The 27,394-nt window shown below is 32.2% G+C and overlaps 1 pseudogene; it reads right to left on the bottom strand.

The window, feature by feature from the left end:
• LOC132477416 (kinetochore-associated protein NSL1 homolog) overlaps window positions 1-27,394 on the bottom strand; it is an 82,007-nt pseudogene that overhangs the window by 32,501 nt on the left and 22,112 nt on the right.

Raw genomic sequence — 27,394 nt, 5'->3', positions numbered from 1 at the left:
AAAAAAAAAAAGCTACAATTATTAGTATTACAGATTTATAACTAGGAGGCTTAACATTTATTACCTATATTTCTGTATTTAGAAATAAATAAAAAGTAAAATAGTGAAAACATTTGTTAACATGGGTAGTAAATGGTAGGTTATCTCTTTTTTTCCTACTTAACTTTTTTTTATTATTCTACAAGATTTTTAAAATTCAGGATCTAATGATAGTTCACATTGTTTTCAATCACCTGACACACTGTTCTGCCTTTTTTAATGGTCTGAAAAAGATGACTGATATTTTGCAACTCACACATCTTTTGATGCTGGTCCATAAAGACAATCAAAGTTAGAAGTGAAGAAATGTTACTTTTGACTCTGGCCAGAACGCCAGTAAAGAGCTTTGTCCGATCAATACAGACCCTATTAATTCTGATCCTAGACTGATGATTGTTGCTTCTGCTCCCTCCCCAGAGTTAAATTACTTTGAAACAGCACAAAAACTATTCAGAAGGGTTAGTCAGAAACCATACAAAATGTTTTCTTCCTAACAGTCCAGTTATCACTGAGTTGCACAAGGAAAGGATGTGAATATGGTATTATAGTGTATGTTTCATGCTATAGGCACCTCCTAAAATGCTTTGTAATGGAGCTAAATATCAGTCTGGGTAATTCTGAAGCTGTTAGGTGAGTGCTCTACAAGAGCTGACCTTGGGATATTACAGCCCATATTGTTGATAGGTAGAACGTTGGCTAGGACCACAAGGACATTTTTTATACTTTTCTAGAAAGATGCTTGTTTCTCATTTTTTTCCATTTCAACTGGAAAGGTCATAAACTCAGTCACAAGCTCAGATTTTTAAATGATGAAAATGTTTTAAGTGCCTACAATGGGCCCATTAAATACAGGACCTACAAATATAAATGAAAAATGGTTACGCCCTCCAGGTGCTTGTCATCTGGTCAGTTTGGCTGCGATATAAGCATATAGTTATAATCAGCTGTGAAAATTAGAGATTGTCATAACTTAGTGGAGAATAAATGTGGAAGCCTATACTGATGGTGTGCTATTTACAAAGCAGCAGAGGAGACATGGAACTGGAATTTGACTTTGAAGTGTTTATCAGATTTGTCCACTAGATTTACCAAAATTGAAGAGACATAGCAAAAAAAAAAAAGACAAAGGACTCATAATGTATATATATATATATTTCATAATGTATAAATATATATATTTCATGACACACATGAGAAAACTGCCATTAATTCAGTGTGGCTATATATTTGGATGAGGAAATATAGAAAATAAAACAGAAAATAATTTAGGCTATGTTATAGAGAATACTTTGAATTTCTTCAAAATTTTTTTAAGAAAAAATAAAAGATTTGAAGCAGGAAAGTGACAGTTAAATCTTGTATTTTTGAGTGAAAATTTTAGTAGCAATATGATGGATGGATTGAAAAGAAGTGTTAATAAAATCAGAGAGAGCCTAAGACAATCATGTTGAGACAACTAGTAAGAAATAAGAATTTGTTAAAGAGGTTGAGAATGGCTGATAGAAGACTTATGTGAGGGAAGCTTTAGACACAGAAAATATTTAACTGTTATAATTTTAGAACTCATGTACTTGGATTTTTTTTTCCTTAAGCAAATAAACAGATTAATAAATAATGCCACATATCACAGGGAGATCAGCTTGGTGCTTTGTGACCACCTAGAGGAGTGAGATAGGGAGGTTGGGAGGGAGACACAAGAGGGAGGAGATATGGGGATATATGTATATATATAGCTGATTAACTTTGTTATAAAGTAGAAACTAACACACCATTGTAAAGCAATTATATTCCAATAAAGAGTATAAAATAAAAATAAAATAAAATAAAATAAATAAATAAACAAATAATGCTCTTAAGATAGGAAAGACAAAACCAGGAATGGATTTGGGGAAAGAAATTGAGTAGGATTGGTCAATTTGAAGTGGTGATTACCTGCAGGACATTCTTGTAGCAATTTGTTCTGCTTTATTTATATTCTGCCTAAACTCATTTACTGGAGATAGGAGAAATCTCAAGACCAGGAATGAAGCTTTAGATGATATAAGTATAGATAGGATTGAATTTTGCAAGAGAAAATGAAATCCCATTTCAAAAGGAAAACAAGAACATAAAAGGAAAAAGAACAGACGTATGGGGAATCTGAAACTTTTAGGATTTGGAAGAAGAAAATAAGTTTATATGTATAAAGAGTGTCTTCATTAGTGATTTGAGAAGGAAGAGATCCAGAAGACCCTGTTCCAGATGTAAAGAAAATAAGTTTTGTAAGAAGCTAAGTTATACCTTGTCTCTGTTCCATAATCCCATTGTGAGAACACCTTCAAGGTGTCAGTCAAACCCTCCAAACTTGACTCTCTCTAATTATGTCTCCTTCAAATTTTCCACCTCGTAAATTTACATATTTGGGAAAATGTGTTTATCTTGTATCACAGATTACTTCTGCAACATAAATACTTAAAATCCTTACAGGTTTGTAATTTGTACCCTATACATAATCTTCAGCATTTGAATGTCAATTAATGGGTCTTCAAAAGTCAGAGAAGGATTTCATTCAGTTTGTATCAGTGACCCGGGGTAGCTGGAAAAAAAAAGCAAGCTCTCTGAATGTTCCCCCTTTGGGTTGGGCACTCCTTTTCACTTCCTCCTGCTCTATGTGCCAACTGCTCACTCTTTATGTGGAAGACAGGTAGCAAATAATGTGCACTGATGATAACTTCTAAGATTCATATAGAATGTGTTGCAGAATATGTTTGTATATATTTATGGCCTGCTTTATAGAATAATGTAAAATTAAAATAATTCAGAACAATTTTTTCACATAACTGACTTGTTTATTTCAAGATAACCATTTTAACTGTGAAAACATTTTTTTAAAAGCCTTTCAGAATAGAGGAAAAAAAAAAGTAAGGATGTTTTTATATCCAGAGTACATTTGTCCCATAGAGAATATAGGCATTATTTCATCATTCAGTTTTATTTATTTGTAGTTATTTTCTTGGGACATATATTGGCTTACTTTGAACAGATGGATTAATGTTTTAGATAAGGTGTTTAGCCACAAGCTATTTTGTAGTTAGGTTCTTTTCAGACATAGTCACAGTATCCCATCGATCCAGATACAGAATTGCCCATTCAAATCAATGATACATTCTGAATAAAAATATATGGTGAGAAGGAAAAATTACTTTTATATGGGCTTTATAAACTAAAATATCTCCCATTTTGTTTAACTTACATACTTGGGAGGACTATCTACCTTTTTTTGTAATACTAAACAGAAATAGATAGCTGGCTGACTAAAGCAGCATAAACACAGCTATTCAGTATAGCTTTAGTTAGTTTTTCTGCCTTTTTCAAATGGGGACTGATAGTAAAATGTTCATTAGTGAAAATTTTTCACACTGTTCTTCCTTCTTTGCATTAATTTTTGTAAGGGAATTCAGAGCTTGGACATGATTTAAAAAAATATAGTTTAACATGCCTAAAAATGTTAGAGAATTTCAAGTGAGCACACAAAGTAAAGCAAAATAATAAGCAAAAACATTATAAACTATCAGTAATGTAGATGGTCATTTAATGAGGCTAATTCTTAAATGTATCAGATGTTGTTAAATTATAGAAACACTGAAGAGAGTTAACACATAAAGGTAGTCATAATTACAAGAGTGGAGCAATGTCTCTTTTTAACTACCTCTCCTTACCTTTCCCCAATCTCTTTTTTTAATAACATTTAAATTCTACTTAATTATGTCTTCATATTTAACAGTAAGACTGAAACAATTGTCAAAACAAAAAATTATATGACTAAATAAAATAATTTTCATTGTTTTATATATATATATATACATATATATATATATATATATGTATATATATATATATAAAGCATATATAATGATAAGCACAGGAGATGGGCACTGAATAAGATTCATGATTCCTTTTCATGACATTCATGGTACATATTCATAAAACTTGATTCCTTAAGAAAGTTCTCATATATGGTTTATATATATAGACTACTAAATGATACATTGACCAGCATATTAAACATTTATATTATAATCCAAATGTGGTCTCATGTGGCCTTTTCTTGTAGCCAATGGGGAGCATAATTGCATATCCCCAAAAGGCAAATCTATTGGTGAATTAATGTGCTCAATTAACTATATTTAGAAAATATAATCTATATTACAAAAATCAGACTGCTTATATGTCAGACAATATTTTATAAATATTATTTCTAGTAATCAAATTTCTTGATAGAGTAGATTTCTTGACTAGGTAAAACTATACTGTCAATGAGGTGATAAAATATATTGTTGTTCAAAGACAGACCCACATTCTTAAGACAAAAGATGATCAGGTTTTAAGGAATCTGTAGTAATTCCCAGTGGAAATTGGAGGGTCTAACTTGGATATTCAATTTCTTAAAAGACTCAGAGGTATGGTCAAGCAAACCCAATTTTTCTTTAAGGAGCAGTTTTGAATCTACTGAAACATATGAATACATTTACAATGGTATCCAAGCCCATGAAATGAACTTGGCAAAACATACCCATGGATAACTGCATTGATTTGTCAGTTATACATAGTTATTTGAACTAAAGAAATACAACTTGGAAACTGATTGCTAAATATAATTTGACTAGTTTTTCAAATTAGTCTTTCTGACAATAGTTTGTTTCTAGTATTAATTGTCAACTGAGATCAACAAGGTTTCTTGAATTCAAGAATGATCTTCATAAATTGGGACATTTGTAGAGACGTGGATGGATCTAGAGACTGTCATACAGAGTGAAGTAAGTCAGAAAGAGAAAAACAAATATCATATATTAACGAATATATGTGAAACCTAGAAATATGGTACAGATGAACTGGTTTCCAGGGCAGAATAGAGACACAGGTGTAAAGAACAAACATATGGACACCAAGTGGGGAACTGGTGGTGGTGTTGATGGTGGTGGGATGAACTGGGAGATTGGGATTGACATGTATACACTAATACGTATAAAATAGATAACTAATAAGAACCTGCTGTATACAAAAATAAGTAAAAATTTAAAAATTAATTAAACAATAAAAATAAAATTGCAAAAATAATGATCTTCATGGTATAACTTTAGAAATATTCTGAAATGTCCAAAATAAATATATAATAAATATTTATGCTTATTGGTATATAAATATGGTAGAATAACCTGTAGTTATTAAAATAATGTTATTTAATTATTTTGCTCACAAAATGTTTTACTATATTGTCAATTGAAAATGTTAGTTACATGAAGTGCATTAGTGATGTACTGTTTCAGCCTGTAAAGTTATGTTGGAAAAAACAAAACACTGTCTCACTGTTTGTGGGCCTATATTAACTCTGTTTCCTCTGGGTGATAAGGATAAACATCATTTCTTACTTTTCTGTATTCTTAACTTTTTAAAAATAATTAACATCAAGTACTTAAATATTCTTAAAAGAATCAAATTATCAGAGTCAATGTCTAAACTATACTTCTTCTGTTATGATATTTCTGAAACACTCATCAATTTTTACCTATTGAATTTTCAACATAATAACTGAAAAAAAATAAAATTCAAAGAAACATTAAAGAAAAATTTTGATGTTAGAGATGTTAGATTAAACAAACATATTTAGCTCTCTTCCCTACTGAAACTGCCCTAAAATTATAATAAATATTTTTTAAAAGTAGCATTTTTAAAAAGTAGATACAGATTTAAAAGAGATTAAAAAATAAATAAGAGAGATTGTGAATGGAATAGGGAACAGTAACAGCAAAAGAGTATAAAGCAGTGTAACTTATTTTGGAGACCCAGCAATGCTTAATCCTTAGTCTGCTGTAAGAAAAAATATGAAACAACATAAATTGTATCATAGAAGGCCCCCTGCAATAAAAAAGCTTAGTAATGGGTAATAAGAGTGTCCACTGAATTAAACACTTTTTAAGAATCCCTGAATCGTTTTTCCATGCAGCATTGTTAACTGCCTTCTCTCCTCCCAGGTAAAAGACATTTAAACTCCAGAGAAGGTAAGAGAAAAAAATGCAGGGTGAATGAGGGGAAACACAAGGCAGAGGAGAGGACTGAGTACATTGTGATGTCAGAGGCTAAGACAATGCTCTCACACTGGATGACATGCCTCCAGCATTCTTTCCCCACTCTTTTCTAGAGTGCTGGCATCCACCGTCATACCCAGAAGTTAAGAGTCTAGAAGACGTTTCCTTGGTGTACCAGAAAAGATATAAGGCTGTAGATGCAGGAGTTTCCCAAGAAAAGAACCTGACTAAGCCAACTTAAAAATAAGGCCTGGGCTTCCCTGGTGGCGCAGTGGTTGAGAATCTGCCTGATAATTCAGGGGACATGGGTTCGAACCTTGGTCTGGGAAGATCCCACATGCCGCGGAGCAACTAGGCCCATGAGCCACAACTACTGAGCCTGCGCGTCTGGAGCCTGTGCTCCGCAACGAGAGAGGCCGCGATAGTGAGAGGCCCGTGCATCGTGATGAAGAGTGGCCCCGCTTGCCACAATTAGAGAAAGCCCTCCCACAGAAATGAAGACCCAACAGAGCAAAAATAAATTAATTAATTAAAAAAGATAAGGCCACAATTGACACACCTGTACACCTACAAGTAACTTCCAAGCAGCTTTCTACTGACCACTCTTAAATATGAGTGGACAACCAAGGATTGCCAGTCATATGTGAAAAACAGAAGACATGAAATTATGGAGTAGAGAATCTGGGGTTGAATTAATGTTAAGTAGTATACAGAAAACTAAGTGAGCAAGCAAGCAGACTATTACTTTCAGAGAAAACAAGAAAGTTAAAGAAAAAAAAGCATACTTTCGACATACAACATGTAAATGATGTTTAGATGGTCATAGTTTCTAAATTTTAATTAATCAAAATTAATAAATAACTACATTTTAATGATATGAAGAGCTGAAAAACCTGTGCCAGTGGTAGAGTGGCCTAAGCAAGAATAGAAAAAGAAAAAAAAATATTTATTTTCCCAAAATAAAAGTTCAGAAATTATGTCTAAAATTTTAAAAAATTTATTAAAATAATTACAAGCATGTTATTTAGCAATGTGGATGTCCTACAATAAGTAGCTAAAAGAGTTAATAGTCCCTGTTCTCTAGACATATACAAGTTGTGTAAATTTATTTGACTCTTTAAATCATATGCATAATTTGGATAATAATGTAATTACATGTTAATTTTAGATATATCCATAGCCAAATGTGAGTGATAAAATAGTGTGACTGAAGTTTGACATATTTCTAGGGTCAGTAGTATAGACTGCAATCCAAATAAATAAATAAATAAATAGCAGATTGATAAATAAATAAAATAATTTGAGTTGTTAGAATCATAGCAGAAGTACCTATTTGATAATAACTAATGAACAATGTTGAAATATGTATATTTTGAAGCCCAGTGAGGGAAAAACGATTTACCCAGTAAAACAGGAGAATACTGCCCAAAGGTAAATCTTAAATTTTATTAACCATAGCAACTAAAAAAGGCACAATAGTATGCTTTTATTAAAGGGAATACATTCCGAAATGTCACACTATACAGTGTGATTGAGACACTAGTTGGGAAATTTACAGATTGAATTCAGCCTAAAATTTCTCTGTTGAGATAATCATCTTAAAGGGCTATTGTCAATGCATTCAGAATCATAAGCTCTCCATCTTGTCAATTTCACTGCATTCTAAAGACGCTTGACAACTTTCATTGCAATATGCTGTGAACAATCTTTCAGTCCTGCAGCAATTCAGTTAGCGTTATCAACAAAGATGTGAAATGCTCTATAAAGGTAAACCAGATAAAGTGGATCAATATGGACTCTGGAAATATAAACCCTCTGGCACACGAGAAATGCCATTATGAGGCAGGCTCCATGGCTGATACTGTCCTACCAAAAAGCTTTATATAAAAGCTGCAAAAAAGACAATCAATTTGGTAAAAATCCCTGCAGGTGTTTCAGAATTGAATAGAAATATTGCTGTCTGGCAGCCTCTCATGATGGCCCTTTCATATGATTAATTCATATATAGGATGTTTCTTAGTCTTTTCTCCTCAGTTTTGCTAAATACTAGTTGAGTTTCTACCTCTTCAGCTGTGACACAGTTATACACAGCAAAACTAGACTGTTTCAAATCTGTGGAGCAGCTCTAGGTTGTCCTCAGCACTTGTGATGTGCTTACTCCTCCATCCCACAGAACTTCTACAGTGTTAATGTAGTCTTTCATTAAAAACTTACAACTCTGGATTTTTCCAGTCTAGCATGAAATGATCTTAGATGTTGTCACTCTGTCCTAACAAATAAAAAGTTAAAACAAATGGAAAAATAAACAATTCTTTTTAGATCTGTCAGAGAAGTTAAGACACAGGGCAAACCACTGCCTCCACAATTGGAGAGAAAGACAGATACAAAACTTGGCCGATTATGTCCAATAAAGCTGAAAAAATAAAATAATAAATGAGAACTTAAAAAAGAAAAGAAAAAAACTTACCAATGCAAAAACCCATGAGTAGAAACCTCCATGAGAACCAGTGTTGAGGTAGGAAAACCTAAATTCTAACTGACGAAGTGCTGGAGCCTCAGCGTAAAGAATGCTGAGAGTTTAAAAATCCAGGACCTAGAGTCTGTCATACAGAGTGCAGTAAGTCAGAAAGAGGAAAACAAATACCATATGCTAACACATATGTATGGAATCTAAAAAAAAAGTACTGATGAACCTCCTGGAAGGGCAGGAATAAAGACACAGAAGTAGAGAATGGACTTGAGGACACAGAGTGGGAAGGGGAGACTGGGACAAAGTTAGAGTAAGCAGTGACATATATACACGACCAAATGTAAAATGGATGGCTAGTGGGAAGCTGCTGCATAGCACAGGGAGATCAGCTCGGTGTTTTGTGACCATATAGAGAGGTGGGATAAGGAGGGTGGGAGTGAGAGGGAGGCTCAAGAGGGAGGGAATATAGGGATATATGTATACATATAGCTGATTCACTTTGTTGTACAGCAGAAACTAACACAACATTGTAAAGCAATTATACTCCAATAAAGTTGTTAAAAAAAAAATCCAGGGGACCCAGCTATAGGGGAAACACTGCATGTTTGTGATATTTACTTCCAGGATCTCTACCTCCAGGACCTCATAGTAAATATCAGAGAAAAATAGCCTCCAACTTCCAGCAGGGGAAAGGATAAAAAGAGCCATTTTTAAATACATAAAGTGATTTGGAAATGGTCTCCCATTTTTTTTTATACTTGAAAGAGTTTATGTAATCCTGATGTTATTTCTTCCATAAATATTTATTAGAATAAACCCTTAGAAACCATATGGCTTAAATTTCCTTTGTGTAAACGCTTTTGGTAATGAATTCAACATATTCAATAAATTTTATGATTTGCAAAAAAAAAAAAAAAGAAAGAAAAAGAAAAAGAAATACACAGCAGCACTCTGTTCTTAACAAAGCCTGCCTTTAGAAGAAACTATTTTACCAGAGTCTACCTAACCAGCTGGTGTTTAGTCAGAGGCTAACGTACTTAGGGAGCAGGGAAATACACAACTCTATCCTATCATGTGGGAGAAGGGAAATACCTAACTCCAGTTTCTACCAGCCATCTTGTCCACCTAAGTGGGGAAAAAACTGAGAAGCACTGTTGAAGTTCAGAGTTCAGGGACACAGGTTCACCAAAGACTGAAATAATCATACAACTATAGAGTGCTTCCGCTCCCCCCTCAGTTGTGAACATAGTAAATTAAAATAAGAATGCTAAACTGTCTAATCTTTAAGTTCCATTACAAAAAGCACATTAACATTCTGCAAAATTGTAATTATAAGTGTAAAATGGCAGGGTAAATATGTTGGTGGCAAATTCCAGCTGGCAAGGAAAACACTGAGACAAAACTGGTCAGAAAAATTTACCTTATTGAAATTGATATTTTTAGTGATATTTGAAGTAGAAATAACAAATGAATTATTTTTTTATAGAAAGTAATTGAGTTAATAAAAATTTCATTGAATATTTTCTTGTGTGTATTTGAATGGGAGGTTTTCAAGGTCATCTCTTATTCATATTGAGCATTCCCCGTAATTAATGACTCACTTAGAAACAGAAATCCAAAAAAGTTATTAATTTTTTTTATATACTTAAAAGAAAACCCTCAGAGATCAAAATTATCAGCTTTGTAGAAAATAATAAAAATATCTAAAGCTGTGTCAGTCTAGGATAAATGATGGTGTGTGGTCATCATACAATAGTGTAATGTTCAAAATCTGTTTAATATGAAATGATAGTATATCATCTTAATTCCTTCAAGGAATTAGGGTCAAACTTGGCAAGTTTACTGTAATAACTTTTTATTTATCTAAACTTGTATTTTTCTTGAGTTTTTGTACTTTTGTCTCTAGGAAGTTTTTGAACATAACCACACACGCACACACACATAATTATTTTTATTGGCACTTCAAAAATTTTCCATAAATATTAATTATATATTATAATAATATGGAAGCCCCAGGAATTCCAGATAGTCTTGCGTTTTCTTTCATTAACTCTGGACTCCTGCTTTCCACTGGAGACTTAAAGAATGTAATTTCTTTGAGTTGGAAATGTAATCAACATTCTCCATTTCAAAGCAGAATGTTGGCCTTATCATTTGTCAGCAAAGTAGACTTGTATGATGCCAGCCAAATTATTTCATGGTTGGTTAATTATATAGCTCTTAATATTTCTGCATTTGGCTATCTTAGTCTGTAGCAATTACCACACTGATGATGGACACAATTTGTTCCTTGATGCACAGCATTTTTATGAAAACTTGACAAATTTACAATAAAATACGCTATGAATAAAAAGCACAAACTTTTATAGGATATTACCTACAATTCTCTATAAGCACAAACTTTTATACAATATTCTCTATAATTCTCTAATAGGTAGGTTAGAGCTAAGTTCTTTCAAATAGTTGACCATAGGCTTTGGCAACTTTAACATGAGCAGAGGAAATAGTCTAATTTTTTTCTCTAATTTGATAATCAATATTTTACCCATAATTCTCAGATGAAGAAGAATTTTTTTAGATAATTAAGTATGGTAAAACCAAAAGGAAATTTGAAGAAAATATTAACACATTTTCCTATTAAAGCTGGGACACATGTCCATTAAGTTTATTACATCAATTAAACACAGTACTCTTCCAAAGTTTATTGGTCTTAATTTATGAGTAAGATTATCAGATCATGTTATGATTATTTAAGTGCTTCTCCCATATTTCTGATCAAGGGACTGGTCCTACTTCATCAGCTCTGAATTACCCAGTGTAGAACTATATGTACAGAATCTTTAAATCCATGGTAAATTATTAGTCCTATTACCCTAACAAAAATGATTTCCTAGAGGATGTCAGTTACTTTAGAAAGTTCACTGATGTTTTAAATAAATCAAAGAACCTAAACTTGTAATCCAATACACATACAGGGAAAATACACACACACACACACACACACACACACTGCTTGTTATTTATGCAGCCTAATGATAGCAGTAAAACCTTGGCTTGCAAATATGATATTATTTTAGACCCTGAAAGAAGTATTGTGATTTGTATAACTTATTTTATATTATTATTTATTTAAACTATGTTGTACATTGTTGATGAAAGTATGTATACGTTGAAGAAAAAAGCCTGAATGAATCTTCTCTATTAAAATCAGTAATGTTATTTATATTAAGCATTACTAATTTAAAATTGGGTAAACAAAAAGGTCCTACTGTATAGTACAGGGAACTATATTCAATATCTTGTGATGAACCATAATGGAAAATAATATAAAAAAGAATGTATGCACATGTATAACTGAATCACTTTGCTGTACAGCAGAAATAAATACAACATTCTAAATCAACTATGCTTCAATTAAAAAAAACATTCAATTGTACATTTTGAATGGGTAAATTGTGTGGTATATAAATTATATATCAATAAAGATGTTTTAAAAAGTGAAAACAACTTTTAAATAATTAAAACTTGCCAAAAAAACACAAAAAATCAGAGAAATATGTTTGATCAGGAACAAAACAAGGGTAAAATCCTAATGTTCTGAGTGTGAAATAAAGTAATATCCATATTGCATATTCAATAAGTTAGGTTTTGTTTCTTGCATTTATGAAATATTGGCATTTCAAAACACAGATTAAAATTTATTAATTGTAAAGTTTAGTCTTTTTATGCATAATCTTGTATTCCCTATCACCAAAAACCTTCAGGTCAAAAATATTTAAATTAATTATAATCAGGAATATTAATAGAACACTTGCAGCTTGTAATGTGTGACAATATGTAATTACTTTCAAATATTAAATTTAATACATAAAATAAATCACTACAACATTACTTAAAGTTTTGAAAAAGAGAGTGTCTTAATAAGCTATACTATGTACACTCACTGATAAAGCTGAATGAAGAAGAATAGATTTTCAGTTAATAATTCTATTTGAAGTTATTAGGTAAAAACTAGACCATTGAAATATTAAATTCATATAGAATGTGTAAGATTGGGAATTTATACTACTATATTTAAATATGTTTATAAACTTTGTCATTGTGTGGATTGAAGGTAACAAATGGTGTCAGTTAAAATGCTTTGTATTACAAAAAAGAAAGTAAAACTTGATAAATAATGAAGTTATAATTGTACATAAAATTTAGTTGCTTGCTGATAAATAGGACTAGCTATAAACTTTTAAAATGTAATCATGACAATTTATCAAAAATATGAGTAAATATTATCCTACAACAGAAAGATAATTTCAGTTTAGCTCAGGAACTAGAATGGATGACTGCTTTCATCATTATTATTCCATATTGTCAGAGTTGAAATATAAGCTAAAACATAGTAAAGTAAAAAGTGAAATAATATAATAAAAAGAACTGATAAAAACATTGAAAAATAATGCATAATACTATAGCAATTGTTGATTATGCAATTCTAGGATTATGATCTCCAAGTACAATAGATTTTCTGGAAATAATAAATTATAGAAATGTTTTAGTTTTAAGACAAATACATGAAAATCAATAGTTTATTTTTTTTTCATTTTAGGAGTAAGTATCTAAAAATAAATGAAGAAAGAATTATATTTGTAATGTTGCAAAACTATAATAATCCTGGGAAATTTTAATAAAAAAGACAGAATACAAAATTATTTAAACATTTTGTAGAACATAAAGCAAGATCTAAACTTAAAAAGGGATAAAAATGATTCTGAGGGAAAGATTTCAAATAATAAAAATAGCCACTGTCCCATAATTAATATATAAATCTAATACATATCCAATTATATTTCAACAGAATGTTGGTTTGTTTGTTGGCAGATGGAAGTGAGCAGGGCTGATAAAATCCTAATAATAGTTCTAATATATCTAACATCATAATATATTTAGAGTTTTTATAATAAAATTAATATTGGCTTGGGGATAAACACATATATCAATATTGACTTGAGAATAATCAAACTGATTAATAGAACTGAATTGGGAATCTTGAAATTGTTCCCAGTACATATAAATATTTAATGTCTATCTTGCAAATGTAGTGCTTCAACTCCAGAGGGGGAAATAAAAAACAGTAGTTAATAAATGTTGTTGACATAATTGTATCTTCATCTGGAAATAAATGTAAGCTGGATTTCTATGTTACATAACACATACTGAAAAAATATCCAAATGGTATCAGACTTAAGGTTAAAAACACTTTTATCAATTTTTATACTGATAAAAATATAGCAAGAAAATCAAAACAGCTGTATTAAAATCTAGAGGCAATCTTTAGGTCAGGTAACTGTAAAAATAAAGAAACATTTGCTATATAAAATGTCTTAAAAATTGTATTTCAGAATATACCATAAATGAAGTCTACAAAATTTTGGGAGCTGGGAAAAAGATATTTATAGTAAGAATTCAAATTTTCAAACCTCTTAGAGATAAACTCAAAATCACATGTAACCTGGTGAAAAATAAACACCATGCTTAAGTAGCAAAAATAGATGTGCTTAGGACACTCACAGAAGAGTAAATTCAGTTGTCCAAACACTGAAAAAAAGATGCCTAAACTCAGTAGTCAGTAATTTTAAGTGACAAAGAGACAGTAATTTGTATATTTTGGCCTGGAAAAATTAGTGAAATATCTATTCCTTGTAGGATAGTAAGGAAGACAGTATGCTCAGTTCTTGTTCAAGGAAATGTGAATTATTTAAGCATTATGGAAAAGTATAATAAAATTTGATATAATTTTTAAAATTTATCTTTTGACCTTGTAATTTACTCTCCTAGAAAAGTTATTCTATATAAATACAAAAATGATGCAAATAAAAATAAGTACAAGAATATTAATATCAGAATAATTCTCATAGTAGTAAAAATGTAAGCACGCACAAAACCAAAAACCTTAAATAAATACCCATCAATAGAGAATTAGTATATCCACACCAAAAGATATTACCTAGCTTTTAAAGGAGTGACTTAAAATTCAACCAGTTAACTGACATGGATTTCCAGGAGATAATTTAGTATGCATAAATGTGTTTAAAAGTTGATCCCACTGTTTTTCACAAGGACAGCAAAGAGACTACAAATGTATATCTTTGTGTGTGTGTTCTATATGTTTTATATGAGTGTATCTTCATATTGGCATGGAGGAAAACATAGAAGGTGCTAGCAAAATACTACTATAGATTACCTCAGGGCCTTGGAAAGGATGAGGCAAAGCAACCAGAATATTGGAAGAAAAAAAAAAAACTTGCACACACCAAAATTCTGCACACAGAGGTTTATAGCAGCTTTTTTCAAAATTACCCAAACGTGGAAACAACTAAGCTGTCCTTTAGTAGATGAATAGACAAACTGTGGTACATCCGGAAAATGGTATATTATTCAGCATTAAAAAGAAATAAACTATCAAGCCATGTAAAGATGTGGAGGAACCTCAAATGCCATTTGCTAAGGAAAAGAAGCCAATCTGAAAAGGCTACACACTGCATGATTCCAGCTATAAGACATTCTGGAAAAGGCAAAGCTATGGAAAGAGTAAAAAGATTACAAGGGGGTGGGGAGAGTATTTTTTTTTGAATTTGAATTAAAATTCAAATTTGAATTCACAGTTTTGAATTCAAATTCAAAAACTTTTTGAATTTTTGAATTCAAAAAGTTTCTTTTTGAAGGTGAAGCACAGAATAATTTTAGGGCTGTGAAAATACTCTCTATGATGCTATAATGATGAATACATGCCATTATATCTTTGCCTAAATCCACCAAAAGTGAAGCCTAATGTAAACTATGGACCTTGGGTGATAATGATGTGTCAATGTAGGTTCATCAACTGTAACTAATGTGCTGCCCTGGTGGTAGATAAGGATAATGAAGGAGGTTATGCACATATGGGTGTGTGTGTGTGTGTGTGTTTGTGTGTGCAGCATATGGAATATCTCTGCACCTTCCTCTCAATTTTCTGTAAATATGAAAATGCTCTAAAATAAAGTCCTTTAAAAAGTTACTTGACAAAATATTTTTTTAAGTAACATCAACAAAATTGGAAGTTTTTGGATAAGGCAGGTCATGGTTTCTTGTAAAAATTTCAGAACTAGAAGAGAATTCAGACATATTGGATCAGATTTTGTTTGCTTGTTTTTGGTTCTCACATCTATGATATTCTCTTCTGATAGCAAAATGGCAGCAGTATTTCAAAACATCACATATGCACAAAATACCATCTGGAACAAGAGAAAGACTTTTTGTTTCCCCAGATTTACCAGGAAATGACATATATATATATAATACAGCTTATATCCTTTGTCCAATTTTTAATCAATTATTGTATCCAGATGAAGCAAACTAGGCCATGTTCTTGGTTCTATAATTTAGCTTTTCTTGGAACATGTGAATCCCCAAAAGAATAACAATGAAGGTAGAAAAGAGAAATTAAATTCATGGTAGGACATGACAAAGGTCTCAATGAGTCAATTATCTTAATTAATCAATGTCTATACACACAACATGAACTATTAAAAATTGTCATGCTTATATGAAATGCATTTATATCCTCACCAAAGGAAGAAAAAAACAAAACATTTCTTTGTTATCAGAATCCAGGTCTCCAAGGATTACCTTGGTTGAGTTTACTAAGAGAGTCTCCACTGTACACTGTCTTCCACTGACACACTTGAGATGAACATTAGAAAGATTTCATGAGCTACTCTGGCTTTAGCATCCTCCTTCCTATTCATGGAGCTCTAAAGACCTAGAGATCATCAAAGGACCAACAGTCATGTTTTTGTTATTTTTGCCATTCTCTAGAAAAATAACTCCCTAAAACCTTAGAAGAGTTTTGATCTGTGTGCTACGCAGAAATTCCATGGGCTGGTCCTCAAAGCCAGAGTCTTTAAATACTTAAGTTTGAGTCCAAGAGAGTGTCTTGAAATCTCTAACTCACCTTAGTATTCTGCATTATCATAGCACTCTGTTGACTCAGCATAATCCTCTGTTTAGGAGAAATCTGAAACAATAAGTTGGATAGCAAGGCACAATAATATACTTCTAAAGTACAAGTTGCTTTCCAAATTTCTCTGCATAATTATATTTATTTTTCTCTTTTTTAGGGGTAGATAAAGTCAACAGCTGTGTGCTGTGTGTGTGAGAGTTGGGGATGAGGGTGGGAGTGTGATGGAGGGAGGTGTTCCTGGCCTTAAAGTTTTTTAATCACTTTACCACTTTCCTACCTTCTTAGAATTTACTATATCCACTTAAATTGGTTCTCTAATCCTCGAAAAGAGAATGCTAGCCAATTTTGTGTTGCAGTGAACAGCTGAAAGGGCATGTCTTAGAAAAGAAAATGAGGGAATACATTAAAGGGCTCAGACTTAAATACCCCTCCTCTATAGTGGGCAGAATGAACTTTTCCTAGGTGACATAAAAGAAATCAGGTTCTATTGGGAAATGAGGAATAAATATTAGAGAGTAAATCACAAATGTCTACTAGGAGTACTGCTACATGTTAATTATTCCTGAATCAGCCAAAATAAGCTAGACTGTGTTGCCTTTATAACAGTTATGACATGCTACCATCAACAAAAAACAAAGACTTGCCTTTTCTTCACTCTACGTTTTCATCAAAGGTGGCCATACCTTCCTCATTGCAAGACTCTTGCTGGCTGGAAAGCCAGTATGAGACATTTCAGTTGTCATGATAGACACTTGAAACATCTGCATGGCAGGGTAACATAACACTTCCACTCATAAATCATGGTTTAAGACTGATTTCAGGGATCAGGATTATAAAAGCCTCCCAGGAGGATAGGCCACAAAATATTGGGCAACTACAACACCATCTCCTTCAATTACAAACTAATCACAGGGCTAGAGTTTTATGTCAGCTATCATATATAATTCTTATAATAGTTCTTATGAAGAGAATAACTTTTAGTTTAAACTAAAAATGAAGCTCAGAAAGGTTAAATAATTTGTGAGAAATTTAATATATTGAACAATAGATAGCATCAGAACAGAAAGAACTATGTGAATCTGAAACACAAATTCTTTCACTGTTTCACACTACCACAAGTTTAAAATCTGATTTAAGGTTATGCTTGAGAAAAGGAAATTGAGTAAAGCAATATTAAAATTAAGGTCTCCTAAAATATGTTTTATTAAGCATTATGTTTCAATGTAAGTTAGTAGGAACCACAATTCAATGTACATATAATTATGTTGAAAAGTTTTCCAGAAATTCTCTTTAAGAATAAAACTAGTTCATTCTGTGTATTTTCTTAGCTAAATAATTTTTTTAAAAAAACTTTCACAGCAAAGGATATGAACTTAATAAAATTCTAAAACCCCATTAATGATAAAATACAGTTGACTTAGACTTCAAGGAACTCATTTACCAGTTAGAGCCTTAGATTCATTACTATAAGATGAAGATTTTGAATAAATTGGTTTCTAAATTCCGTAACTGTTTTGGGTAATCATTTTATCAGTAAAGTCAAAATGTTTGGAAGTGAAATTCGAGTTTATAGATTCAATTTGGTTTCATTAAACTGGGAAATTTCACACAATTTTTTTAGAAATAGATTCATCCATTCTTCATATTTCTCTCAGATTTGGAGTAGTTTTCTAACCTTACTATCACGGATGACTGAAAAAGCTCACCAAGAGAGAGAAAGAGAGATCTAGAGAGAAGGCAACCCAGTAGTACAATTGATCCTGTCATATCTTGTACTTGATCCATGAGAACAAGATTGATTCCCCAATAAAGTCAGTGAAATCATGTGGCTTGATGCAAAGCATATCCCTGGACTTGGAGGGACCAAGGTTAAAATCTGGCCCTGCCCCTTCTAACTTTGAAAAGTTACTCATTCTCTGGCCCTCTATTTTCTTATTTGTAAAATGAATATAACAAAATATTAATGGCATTGCTAGGAAGATTAATTACAAATTCAAGAATCCAGTTTAATGATGTATGGCTCATAGTTGATGTTTAAATATTATTTATAGTATTACAATCATTATAACTCTTTTAAAGAGACTAGCAATACAAAAAATGAGTGAATTAAAAACTAGAATGGGAAAGACTGCGCAAAAACTGAAATAAAGGAAAATGATCAAGACAACTTTATTGATGGAGACTTTAACTAGAGGAAGGGTAAGATTCTGTGGCTAGGCTTTGTCAAAATGTAGGTGTCTTGAGAGGGGACTGCTAGAAGGACAGTTGGTAACAAGTATTCATTGAGAAAACATTTCAACTATAAAAATAAGGCCCTTCATGTGAAACCTTCCATCCATATCAGTTGTTTATTCATATCAACTTTTATGTACTTCTAGTATAAATGCAAATGTTTTATTATTTGAAAGCTTTTTATACCAAATATACTGAGTTTTATTCCCAAATACATTCAAGCATGAAATTTTCTCTGAACGATTATTTGTATTGACAAGCTTACTGTAAGTGAAAAACAATCGGAGACATTAAACAGATGTTTCAAAAATATGTTGAGAAAAGTGTGTTTCCCTGGCAGTAAAAACAAAGTTATTCTGTCTCAAGAATATTTTTTTACATGCACTTCAGGATAAACTAAAACATGAATTAAATAATAATAATAATACTTATTATTTACACTTATGCTACCCTTATAATAATATTGATGGAATGGTGTAGGAATAACTTTTGAACTAGTTTGTGTCTTCAACTGACCAAAGTGTGCACCTTCATGGAATCTTAATTAGTCAATGTCATGAACAAAATTCTAATATTTTTTTTTATTTAGAGAAAATTCAATAACACATTGTTACTTCTGGAAGACAACTTTATGAAATATATTTACTACAAAATCAGCTACCTTGAGTTAGGCCAGCCATAGCAACATTAACATGTTGAGAAAATGAAATAAGCACTTTGGCCAAAAATTTAGTAATTACACTCAAATAATTGGGATCCTGCCTCCTGTAATGATATAACATTCCAATATTCCTGTAGAATATGCGGGAGGTTCTTGTTCCCAGGTGTGGCGATGGGTTTTGTTGATTCACTCACTCTTTCACTTCTGAATAACAACAACAACAACAACAACAACAAAACTGCTCACAAATTAATAAATCTGGCCCAGGTTAGTGACATACCCTCTAGTTATTGCATAAAATTGTTTTTCCATTAAAAACAACAATAAGCAGTTGGCTTATTTATAGACCAAATTGTTTTTTAAAACCAATGAAGCTAATCAATCTTGCTATCCTACACTGTCCTGTAAAGGGGAAAGCAGATTATTTGCTAGAAACTTGAGATTGGATCTGTTTTATCTTAAGCAATGCAAGAGGGAAAGATAATATTTAAACATATATGCTTGAATTATCAAGATTATCATCTGAATTCACTTTAATTTTGTACATCACATTATTTTGATTAATAAGAAAATGTTAGTTTAAAAATCTGTGGTTGTGGGCTTCCCTGGTGGTGCAGTGGTTGAGAGTCCACCTGCCGATGCAGGGGACACGGGTTCGTGCCCTAGTCCGGGAAGATCCCACGTGTCATGGAGCAGCTGGGCCCGTGAGCCATGGCCACTGATCCTGCGAGTCCAGAGCCTGTGCTCCGCAACGGGAGAGGCCACAACAGTGAGAGGCCTGCGTACCTCAAAAAAAAAAAAAAAAAAAAAAGGTCCAATCTCCAAATACCATACCACAAGGTATTTGATTTTCAACATATGAATTTTGGGGGGACACAAACATGCAATTTATAACAGATATTCAGTAAATAATTGTTATAATTGTTGAATGAAGGAATTTTAAAAATTATAAGGAACTATTTATATTTAATTATTCTTTAAGATTCATGTCCAAAAATTGTTTTTTATGCTGTGTAACTTCTGTGTATAATCTGAGACTTTTAGAATAGTGTTCTTTAATAGAAACCTGTTCTTGGGTATTGTTATATATATATATATATATATATATATATATATATATATATATTTAAAATTTTAGTGGTCTGCTATTAGTTGATAAATACCTTATATAATTCAAGTGGCAAGACAAGAAGCACTAATAAAACATCAGCCTTAGAAAACCACAGCAAAACAGGTCCTATAGGAAAGTTTGTGATTATGTGAAAGTGAGAAACGGAGTTAGCTAAACTCTAGCTTAATATGAGTAGGGGTCACTGAGGTAGTCCCTGAGGAGTAATTACAAAAGAATCAGCAATGCCCTACTTCAGAAAAACAGAAGCAATTGCTAACATTGTTGGTATAGGTAAATTAATGGAGTAATTCTACCTTAAATTTCTGGGAAAATTATAAATTTATCTCTTCTTCCAGAATATTAACTGAAACATTCCTCATTTTAGGACTGCTCCAAGTGAGGAAAGAGTTCCTCTTTCAGCCATCAATATTTATTCATTGGCTTTTATCTGAGTGCTTATATTGTAGTCCAGTTAGCTTAACATATGATAATGTAAAGCAGAAGAAGAATTTGCTTTGCTCTCTGCATGATCTTGTTCAAGTCATTCAAGTTATTAAACTGAATATGCAAACAGTTGGGCTTTGTAGCTTCCCCTGAACACTCAGGTTTTTGAGTTAATGATGACTTGATAAGCAGGTTCTTTCCAACCACGGAATCCTATCCATCATGTGCATGTACATTTTTACCTTACTGTCTCCTGAAAATACTGTTCCTCTGCCTAACTCGATGAAGCTGACCTGTTATAATGGTAGCAGATAACGGATGCTCTTCTTACTCTGTGTTGAGATTCTTTTAATCTTTAAGTAAACATGACACAACTTAGTTTGCATCTGTTTTCCAGTGAATTTTTATAGTAATTATTACTATATTATTTTCTTCCTCCAGTTATATCACAAGACTTTTAAAAGCAGAATTTATCTCCTTGTTTCCTCTATATTCTTTAAGTGTCAGTCAAAAGACATATTTTTTTAAAAATTTATACGTTTTGACTGCAACTTGAAGTATTTCTTAAAGCACATGATTTCACCCAAAAGTATACATATGCTGATATTCAATGGGTGAAATAATGAACTTATACAACATTCCAAAATCTCCTTCATACTTCCATGGTAATTTTTATTCTATATTTTGTATCTGTTACTAGTGAAACAATTTGCTTAGCTATTCAAGCTGAGTACTTCAGATTCATTTTTTTCTTCTCTATATCTTCCTCATGCCTCAAATTCAAATAGCAGCCAGATGTTTTAATTATACCTCATAAATTTCTCTCATAGCCACCTTTTGCTTTGATGCCAGCTTCCTGGTTAAGATCTTCATGATAGTCCTAGCTGGTTTTCCAGATTGTAATTTCCATACTCTCTATTATGTCTTTCCTTATCCATATGGATTTATTTTTCTACAAACATATTTTAATCAAGTATATAGCTGATAAAAACACTGGATGTCATTGTAAATGGACTAATGTTTAAATTCCACATTCTCTATTTGAATTTGACCTACCTTGCAGACATTATCTACAACTACTATTCTTCGTTAGGTTCTCCTTAAATAAGAATACATATTCTTCCCCATTAAATACTTTATCCTCTTGCTTTTTAAGTGCTAATTTTGCCAATCCTTCTCCATGAAATGCATGACTTTCTTTCTTGGTGAAATGAAATACTATTTATACTTCTAAATCCAGCTCAAATAGCACTTGCTCCTTGACTGATTTCTTTATCCCACTAGTCACTGTATTCATTTCATATAATACAGTAGCACTACTTTTATTTAAATACCCACATTTTCCTCCAATATGTTTATTGCATCTGTTTTACCTCACCTGTAGTCCTCTATTTCCTTATAAACTAAAAGTATGTCTTATTCCATTTTATATTTGCAGAGGTAAACAAGATAATATCGTATAGGTGATGAAAACTCAATAAAAAATGAATTGGTTAATAAATGACAAAATGAATTAAGGAAGGAGGGAATGATTGGTCCATCTGCATGTCAACATTAGGAAGATATAGGTAATGGAGACGACCAAATTAGGAGTGTGAAATCAAAACAGTGAAGCAATGAGACTTCACCCAGAGCTGGCCTATTTTGTGACCTTCTTCAAGACTAGTTAAGTCAGCTTTTCCTGAACTACTGTGAGAATCTCTCCATCCTTAAATGTTTCATTTTAAAATTAGATTATTCAAAACACATGGTGTCCCTTAGCCCTTAAATAAACTATTAATTGGGATACATTCATAAAAGGTCTTGTATTGTTAAATTTCTTTTCATGTATACCTATTTTTTATTGGCGACAGTATCTGTATCTTTACATTTTCTCACTCTCATAAAGCTTAATGAATTCACAGGAGAAATTGACTGTTTAATCAGCTTTGTAGACCATTGCAGTTTATATCTAAGCTGATAGAACACTTGTATGATGTGTATATTTCTGTGTTTGCTTGTTTCTATTAAAGGTGAGGAGGGAAATTCCTTCCAGAATCCCTGCTATGGAACTCTAATTTCCCTAACTTTTCTCCAAATAAATGTATTATAACAATGTATAATATACATTGAAACTAATGACTAAATAGATAAAGTGACTTGACCAAAGTCACACAGTTATTAAGTGACAGGACTTTAGAATAAGGTTTTCCCCACCTTATTCTAGATTTCAATCCAGGCTTCTTCCTGCCACATCAATTTGGCACCTCCTTAGAGACTAAGTATTAAAGATCATGTTACACTCCATTAGTTATCAAAACATATTAAAACTTTGTTCACTTCTGAAAAATAGTCTGCTTTCATTTCAAACTGAAAAACTAGAAGGAAAAAAGAAAAGGGATTTTTTTTTAATTTCCTAACATTCTGAGCTACTAATTTGCTTCTAAAACCACAGACATCTTGATAGTATTCATATGATATACTGTGGAAGTAAATTGAACTTTAATTGATCCATGATGTTAACCCATGTTGTGATGCTGGCAGGAAAATCTGAGGTGCTGGTAAATAATTTGAGGTGTACCAGATGTTTTTGTGAGTTGAAACGTCCTCATAGTTTTGCAGTTGTCACTGCAGACTTAAACTAGAAATATCAGGAGTAAAAACATAATGTATACTTTGACAATATCTTAATATTTTAAAATTAAAATAAAGCCTAAATCAAAGCAAGTGCAAAAAAACACAAAAAACTCAAATTAATATGTTAAGTCATATGCTACTAAATTACCATTTCAATTCTGAAATCATATAACTTAACAATGGAAACATATTTCTCCAACTGGAATTATCCTGCCCAGTTTTGTATCATTTGGTGATAGGAAATCACCTTACAAAATACAGGTGTTTACCCTCAGGATTTCCTCCTCAATATATCAGACAATTTGCATTACACCTACTCTTTCTCCCATTGAGCAAATGAGCCAATAATGTGCAGTAAGTAAAGAGAAGAGGAAAGAAATAAGGGAAGAAAGTCATTTTTGCCAGCTGTGTAGGAGAACAAGTAAAGGCTATGTTATTTCACTCAACACAAAAGATCCGTGAATTTCTTTTTTTCCACCACAGAGCAGCAGGTTTTCCCTCCTCCCTAGCCATCGAACCAACAATACTTCAGAGATAGCTTAGTTCTTTCGCTTTTAGTATCTGTTAAAATGTTAGAATTGAAAGCACACTATAGAGCTTTGATTTTGCATTTTTTTTCTTCCTCACAGAAACAAAAACCTAAAAGAAAGTTCAGCCTCTTCTAAAGGGATCCTGAAACCACAAGGAAAAGTCAGGATTCAAAGGACAAAGCATTGTCTAGGCATCCTATTATCTTGGACAATGTTATGTTCACCAAGAACTTCAGAGACCCCTGAGGATGCTTATGTAAATTACCTCATCACATGGGAGAAATCTAGCATTATCCATGCCATTTAAATAAGTATGTGAGGAGCTCAAAGGGGACGATGTGGTTAGCAAATGGTACACTGTGTCAATAGACCAGGAAAAATGTTAAGCCTTAAGTGAAAATAAACCCAACCCCAAAGATTAATGACTGTGCCAAAGTTAAAACTGGATGAGAAGAAACATAATATGTAAATGTGACAGAATTTATACAGTCAGCTCTTTTAGAATTCCTGAAATATGGGTTCAGCAAGGAGATTTATTCATAAATATTATAATATTTTGGATTTTACTTGAAGAGACTATTGGTTTATCAAAGAGCATACTGTGAAGGAGAAAGACTTTGTATGCAGAGGGTAGAAAATAAATCATCATCCTGACAATACTAGGAAGTGGTGTGTGTGTGTGTGTGTTTGTGTGTGTGTGTGTGTGTTGTCTCCTTTGACTTTAATTAATCTCTCTCTCTGGACTTCTGTGAACTGGAAAAAAGGTTTTATTTTTGTTTTTGGAGCTTGCTTGCCAGATGGGGTTCTTTGAACTATATCACTGCTCTAACTCTGCCAACCACAGCATTCATAGCTGAGAATTTTAATTTGTTTTACAACTAGACAAAAACAGAACAAGAAACGATGTGGGCAGTGGAGTGGAGAGGTGAGGGTCAATCCTGAGGACACAGATGGCTATTAGTAAGGTAGGCAAACAATGCCCACCTCTTTCTATTCCTTCCTTCTAATTATTATAAAAGATGCCTGCCAGCTGAAGCTGAATTATTTTTTTTTGTTCTTTAACCATTTACCATGATCTCTAAAATGATAATAATATAATCAGAAACTTGATTTTTCTTCCCATTACATTTTTTCACAACATACAGTGCTACATCTTACCCATAGGACTTGATGTATACAATTGGCTGCATTGGTTTAAATTTAAATGTGTTCAATTTAAGGCAAGCTGTCTTATTTAAGGGACTACATATTGGGCAAGGCAGGTAGAATGTCATTTGAAAACACTTTTAAACAACATGAAAAATAATTAATAGATTTAATTCTGAAATGCTTCACTTCACTGAAACTTATTGTTTGCATAACTATTCAAGGACTCAATTCACACTACAAGGCACTAGGGATTCCTACTGATACCTTCCTCTCCCTACCACCCACTGCCCCCTTGTTTCATAAATGTTAGCTCACTAATGATATTCCATTTTATCTCTGAATTAGGGAAACATATGAGAAAAGCACGAGGGAAGGCAGGAGAGTTGAATGGAATTAAGAAACTAAGAAAACACTTTCTCTTTAGATTTGATTTTCCATAGTACCTTATATTGAGAGGTAATTAACAAAGGGACTTTAGTTCCATAGCTGGACACTGGCCAAAGCAAAGAACAGTTTTTTCTTTCTTTCTTTCTTTTTCTTCTTTCTTGCTTCTTTTTTCTTCTCCTTTCATCAGACATTTACTGATGATGAGTCTACTATGTACCACATAATATAAAAGGTTTTAAATATACTGATATTTAAATATTTACTTGAATACTTAAATATCCTGTCTTGAGTTTAAAATTCTGACAAATAAAGTAACTCAAAGAGTCAGTGCCAGGGCTTCCCTGATTGCACAGTGATTGAGAATCCTCCTGCCAATGCAGGGGATACGGGTTCAATTCCTGGTCCAGGAAAATCCCACATGCCACGGAGCAACTAAGCCAGTGTGCCACAACTACTGAGCCAGTGCTCTAGAGACCACAAGCCACAACTACTGAACCTGCATGCCAGGACTACTGAAACCCATGCACCTAGAGCCAGTGTTCCAAAACAAGTTAAACAATGAGAAGCCCACACATTGCAACAAAGAGTAGCCCCTGCTCACAGCAACTAGAGAAAGCCCACGTGCAGCAACGAAGACCCAACACAGCCAAAAATAAATAAATATAATAAATAAATGTATTAAAAAAATAGTCAGTGCCAAAGACTAAAACAGTCATGAATCTAAATTTACTCTACGCATTATTTATTATAAACTAAATGATAATTAGCATTGTATTAAGAGAAAAGAAAATATTACTCATTGATCAGTGATTTTAATGTTATCTGTGATTTTAACAGAGGTAAAAATGTATCAGTTAAAAGCATCCCAGAAGCCAATGAACATCAGTCTGTGTACTGATGTAGAGGGTGCCATACCTTGATAACTATCTATCCATATGAGGCTTTTTTCCAATATTTTATTATAAACATTATGAACATACTGCAAATTTGACAGAAATGTACAGTGAATAACCACATAATCACCATCTAGACTCTAAAATTGTAAATATTTTAATTTGTTTGCTTTAGATGTTCTTTTAAAGTGTGACTTTTGGCTTGAAATAAAATAGTAAGATGCATAGACAACTAATCACATCAAAAGCAATTCTATAGCCATATCAGTCCATCATTATTTTACAGAAAATCTAATGGAATCAATGATATCTTAGTTCAGAATTGAATGACAGTTTCACATAAGAGGTAATATTCAAAATTTTGTGCCCATTGGAATCAAATCATTATAGAGAAACACTGCATGTTAAAGTGAAAAAAACATTTTAAACTGTTTTGGCATATTAATGCAGGAACTTAATTAATAATGTTTATTCCCATTTTGATTAAGATTTAATTATGTGCTGTGGGGGCAAATCCTTCAAATCAAATTAAAGTAAATTAAAATAAATAGTTCAATGGAAATGAGTTTTTTTATAGACACACTATGATTGTATCCCAAACTATTATCAACAGAGAAATTATATTTAAAATTATTTAAATCTTTGTAAATGCCATTTATACTTGCTACTCTTATACTTCGCAAATATTACTTTAATGTCACACAAAAGAATTGTGAAAAAGCATGTAGTTTCATGTCCTGGAACAGACGCCTGGGAATTTGCAGAGTTGCATTCTAAATAGTGATCTATGAGATTCTGGTTATG

The sequence above is a fragment of the Mesoplodon densirostris genome, chromosome 17 (assembly GCF_025265405.1).
Source record: "Mesoplodon densirostris isolate mMesDen1 chromosome 17, mMesDen1 primary haplotype, whole genome shotgun sequence".
In the NCBI taxonomy this organism is placed as follows: Eukaryota; Metazoa; Chordata; class Mammalia; order Artiodactyla; family Ziphiidae; genus Mesoplodon; species Mesoplodon densirostris.
The sequence above is the reverse complement of the archived record's forward strand: the minus strand, read 5'-3'. Positions and strand labels throughout refer to the sequence as shown.